The sequence below is a fragment of the Mesoplodon densirostris genome, chromosome 4 (genome assembly GCF_025265405.1).
Source record: "Mesoplodon densirostris isolate mMesDen1 chromosome 4, mMesDen1 primary haplotype, whole genome shotgun sequence".
Taxonomy (NCBI): Eukaryota; Metazoa; Chordata; class Mammalia; order Artiodactyla; family Ziphiidae; genus Mesoplodon; species Mesoplodon densirostris.
The window spans coordinates 59,979,613-59,985,452 of NC_082664.1; the positions used below are offsets into that span (position 1 = coordinate 59,979,613).

General features: G+C 32.3%; 1 pseudogene; it reads right to left on the reverse strand.

The window, feature by feature from the left end:
* Positions 1-1,460: 1,460 nt before the first annotated feature.
* Positions 1,461-2,594, reverse strand: LOC132488073 (WD repeat-containing protein 75-like; annotated as a pseudogene).
* Between the last annotated feature and the right edge of the window lie 3,246 nt (positions 2,595-5,840).

A 5,840-nucleotide genomic window follows, 5' to 3' on the forward strand; every position in this document is an offset into this window, starting at 1 on the left:
AGTTTGGCAGCGATGGACTGCATTATTTGAAAGAGGTTGTAGAGAAAGTGATTCTTGAACCGAATTTTAGTGAAAAATAAATGTTCACCAATCAAATGTTGCCAGGGACAAGAGAATTTCAAATCAACGAAAAATTAAGAAAAAGCTTTTGGGAGTGTGTCATTGGACATCAGGATCAGTGGAATTGTTTGTATGTTTGGATTAATATACAACACAATTTTCTGCCTTGGTTTATTTTTTGTTTGCAAATAATATTGCTACTGTTGCTTAATTTTGGGGTAAATTCACTTGACATACTTCTGTCATCTTTCATTTTTATTCTATTTAAGTAAAACAGTGATAAACAACATATTGGAAATTATTGTTTCAATTTAATCTGAAAATTTTCTCTCATGCAATTGATCAATTACTATAACAAGTACTTGGAAATGTACTTTGTATATTATGCATTCTGATAATTTCCATTTTTATGTTTCATATGAACCAAGTTGAATTTTCTTTTATATTTGCTAGCGATTTAAACAGTGGTAGTTATCTGTAAGCAATCAAATTCATTTCATTTTATATGTATAACTTATCAAAGAACAAAACAAAATTATATCATTTGACTTTCCCTTATATGAGAAATATAATTCAGCCTCCCTTTTATTTTTTATAAACTACAGCTCAAGACTCATTAAATTAAAATAGGATTAATGATTAGACAGTTTGGTTAGATATTAACTTTTCCTATCAATATGATATTTTAAGGTATTCTCTTTGACTTTTTAACTTAATTTAAATTTATAATAATCTTTATACAATTTGTTATACCTGTTTCTATATATTAGTGTATTCCTTGCTCATTTTGCCCCATGTATACTTTATTTTCTCATCCTGTTGTTCCTAACTTTACTTTTCCATCTTTAATATTTTATTTTAGAGCAGCAGTAACATTTAAAATGTTGGTTTGAGTGTACAAATGTAAAAATTAAAGTTTAATATTCTGTCCTTATTCTGAAAACTTAACAGTTTTCTAGATGTTATCTATTTTCCTTCATCCCTTAGGTTTTTTTTTCCTTTCACTTTTAGACTGCTCGTGTTCAGTGTCTTCTCCAAAATCTATATCATATTTATCAAATTAAATAACTTTCTTTATTTGAATCATTAATTTCTTTCTTTTTGGATAGCAGCCATGAATTTACAAACATGAAGCATAGAAAACAGAGGGCAGTGCCTGGACTACAGTAGAAAGAAACTCACTAATGGAGGTATGTTTTCTCTTAAAGGTAGATGTACCAGTCGTTAGCCAAAGCTTTATTTATTTATTTTTCATCCTGCTGGGGCCTGAGCTTTTGTACATGAAATAAAATGGTACTGTTGGACAACTTTCTTCTGCTATTACCATTTATCTTTTGAACTGAATTTTGTCTCTTTGAACATTCAGTCCAAATTTTCTTCTGGAGACTTTGGTCTGAATATCAATAAGCCTTGTGAGTTTTGTAAGCAAAACTGTAAGTAAAACTGATCTCTTCTTTGGTGAACTTCTGATGTGAAGGATTCAGAGATTTCCCCAGGATCAAACACCTCCCCCTTCCCCCCCCTCCACCCCAGTAAGCCTCCTCTTTGGAGATATCCTTCTGAATACAAAATGGCCTTAGCTCACTGGATTCAAGTACAAACAAATTTGAATCTTTTGAAGAGCAAGATATTGTAGCAACATTCTCTGAATTAGGATCAAGTTCACAATTCTAACATTTAATTTTGCACTCTATTCCAATGCATAACTGGGCAGATTCCAATAGCAAAGAATATCATTTTCAGCAGTACCAAGAAGATATGTTCTCAGACACATTAATCTCAGACACATTAATCTTCCAAAGCAAAGTTTCCCTATTTTTGCAGCTTATTGACATCTGCCTCTCAATGTCATATTTCACTTTTTTTCTCAACTAACAAGTAATCATCTTCCAAGAAACAACAAAGAGTTTCTTGTTATTTGTGGTAACTGCCCATAAAGTCACAGTTCCACCAACAGCGTTTTTCCATGTACCAGAATCATCTGTTAATATTCACATTTTGAAGTGATAATTTTACTAACTGGAGCAAAGATGTGGTTTTAATAATTTTTTTGTGTTACAGAGACAGAAAGATGCGTTTTAATCTTTATGTAGCAAATTAAGCTTTGTGTTAAGAAGGGACAGATCACTTGTGTCTTCTTATTAAGTGTCCCTGTTTTCATATGTAATTCAAGCTGAATTTCCATTTCTTGCTGTTGTTCCATTATTGCAAGGAAGTTACATTGATATCCAAATAAAGCCTTTGTTAGCTCGGTTTGGATCAGTCTAGAAAAGAAAGACTGCAGGCTGTAGGTGTTTTGTTTACTGCCAAGGATTTAATTATTGGATAAATGGTAAAACTATCAAAGATATCCCTGTCTTCCACTATCAGAGTAAGGTATAGAACCAATACCCTGCAGTTAAGACTAAGAGATGGTCAGTAGTATCCCCTAAGTGGGAGATAAACTCTCGCTTCTCTGTGGTATCTTGGCACTCTACAAATTTAAAACGGCCACTCATCAGACTGGTGATTGGTGCGGAAAAAGCCAGATCCATGATCCTATCGTGGCATGTAAGCAATGTAAACATATGTATGTGTGCTTCCTACCAGCATCAAAATTCCTCTAATTATGATATTGGCCATATATATCACTCAAATAGTCTCTCATAAGCAAGAACAAAAAAGGCATGAAATTCATGTCCAATATGAAAGTGTTTATCAGAATGTTATCTATATAGTCCCACAGTTTAATTTTGAAATCAAAGGAGCAAGTGTACAGTTGTAGGTGGTTGTTGAGTTGAGCTGGAATCCAGTTGTGTCTGTGCAATATGTGTACACATTCTTCATAGATATGGCTTTGTTAAAAGGACCCAAGAGACATACCTGAATATTAGCCTTAAGTGACAGAATATTGGCAACCCATGGAAGCCTAAGTTTTTTCCTCTGATTCACTTGATAACATCAACAAAGACCCTTTTAGCTATAATCTGCACAGCACTTTACCCCAGCGTTCTGCTTGCTGCCAACCACAAAGAACCACACAAAGGCTCTCATCTGCCACTGTATTTGCTCAGACACATGCATTTCCAATCTTAATTTTGATTTGGTTAATTCATGTGTTCAATAGAGAACACTATTAAATATTTACTCTTTTATTTTGGGAGAAATGGTAGTATAATTTTCTAAAATCTTGTATGTTATTATTTTTCCTTTGCTCACAGACACAACAACTTATTTAGGTATAGACTCCTTGGAACCCTTTCTACTCTAAACAAGGTAGATACTGATGATACTGCTTGAATATCTTCTGGAATTTGATGGTGTAGATAAAAATTCTGAAGCTATGATGATTCTACATTTGCATTGTGCATATACTTTTTGAGGTTAGATATAAGATTTTGTTGTTTAGCCCTGAAATCATAATTGTCCAGTGCAGAAAGATTTTCTTCTATTTTTGCTTTGATCATCAAATTTGTTTAAATTATTCTGGCTTTTTCTTTGGGAAAACTATTCAACTTGAATTTTTTTTTCTAAACTAATCTGTCTTTTATCCCTCATTATAATTTTAGCACTCTTTGGTTTTTCCTCATATTCTGAGAAATATTCTCAATTTTATAATAGAAAAAATTTTCAATGATTCAGTTTTCATTTGCCAACATTTTCTCAAATCAGATTTTAAATTTGCTGTTATTATTTTTGTTTTCTGGATTTCCTATTTCAGTCAAATTCTACATTGCATCCTTCCTCTTACCATATTCCTATCATATAGAGACCATTACTGTTTTAATTATACTGAGAATACAGGAAAATGAAACAAAAAATTTCTTTCAATCTCTATTAACTTAGAGTCATGATTTTCCTTAAAAATTTAGAAAAAATAAGTTTTCATTTTGCTCCCCTTTTTCTCATCAATGGAGAATAATCCTTTTAGAGTCTTCTTCCAACAGACAGAATCATTGACCCTCTTAGTGTTTACCTACATATATGTGGATTTTATATCCTATAAAGGTTATAAAGCTGAAGGGCAAATTAATGGTCATACACACTAGCTTTTTATCCAGAGACCAGCATCACAGTTATCTTGTGTGACACTATTAACTAAAGTAGAATCTTCAGTTAGAGCTGCCCAGTTCTTTGTGTTTACTGGAAAGAATAGTGCTGTCTACACTTATTCTATGTCCAGAAACAATATACAAAAGGCAGTGCTCTCACACAAGGCATACCCAACATGAATTTTTCTTAGTACTCTTCTTCTGTTTTGTCCCAGTATATGCAATTTTATATCTTAGCTTGTGATGTTTTTCCAACCGTCTCTTCTTTATCCTGTCTATGTTGTATGCTGAGAGTTTCAGTCTCTGAATACACATTAAATTAGAAGGTCCACTTGACAACAGGAAGGAAAAAATGACTTTGGACACCTCAGAACAGAATCTGTAGAAACAAAAAAAGGCTACTTAATTATCAATTATTGGAATATCTACATACCCTATCTAGAGATAGATGGTGAAACAAAATCTAAATCTAAATATGTTTTTCCTACATCTTCTTGGTTGGCAGACTTATACTAAAGTCAGAGGCCGTTAATGTGTTCCTCATTGAACTCTCTAAGGCCTATAAGTTAGTGGACATTGTGCCTGGAGTCTCTGGACTTTGATCTTCTATAAACTTTAAATCAAGCTTTATATATTTCTAAAAATTTTGTAAGTTTTTAAAAGAAAACTTGGACAATGATGACAAGTTAATCAATAGCAACTAGCTAACATGACATTATGATTATGCTTTATATGGAAGCATTTGATCCATTTAGCCTATGTTCTTTGGGGAAACATCCATGGAACTTTAAAAATAAGTTTTGTGCAAGTTATCTTAACCTCATTATTTACATGTAGTTGATAAACACATGACTGTATTAATTGAATTTTTCCTCAGTGATTACTTTTCAATGTAAATGTAATAATCACGAATTACAGAAAATGTAAACTTTATTTTATCTAGTATATCTTTTAATAATTTATCCCAACATGTTATTATCTGTTCTTTTTAATGAGGAAAATATTATTTTGTATTTTACTGAAAAGACAATTTTTTCATGTATGTGTAGTTCATTTATTTTAGAACCATGCTTTTCCTCATAATATTCAGGCCATTTTTCATTTTTTCTAATGCTTTGAATGATATTTTTAAGCCATTCTAATTGTCTTGTTAAAAACTCATATTTTAATGAAGAATATTTATAAGCTTAACTTGGACGTGTCTGTATTTTCTTTCTATCCTTTCTATTACATACAAATACTTGCAGATTCCCTTAGAACCTCTGATAAGATTGCTGGATGATATATCCAGCTAAGTTTCTGGTATTTAGCAGTATTGCTAAAAAATCAATAACTCTTTGTACAGGTGAAGATCTATCTAAATCTCCCAAACAAATAAAAGAGTACATTAAGGTTGGGTTTTAAGAAAAGACCCTGAGATTTAATTTCTGCTACAAAGATCAAGTTAAACTAAATGTTTTTGCCACTTTAAGGCAAACTTGAAGTACCTCTCGCCCTCTGCTGAGCATTTGCCTCCCTGTTTAGGTCAGTGTTTGCTCTAAGGAACCTGGTCTTATATCCTGACAAACCTAGAAATTGGCCTGCTGTGGGCACTTGGCAATCAATGATAGTAGCTGGAAGGAGACCGATTCCTCAGAATTCATCTCCTAAAAGTCAATTTCCTGAACGGCTGCTTCATCTTTTGATAAAATCAATTTGCTAAATTTAACTATAGATTCACCAATATTATACCATTAAATATTGATAGGG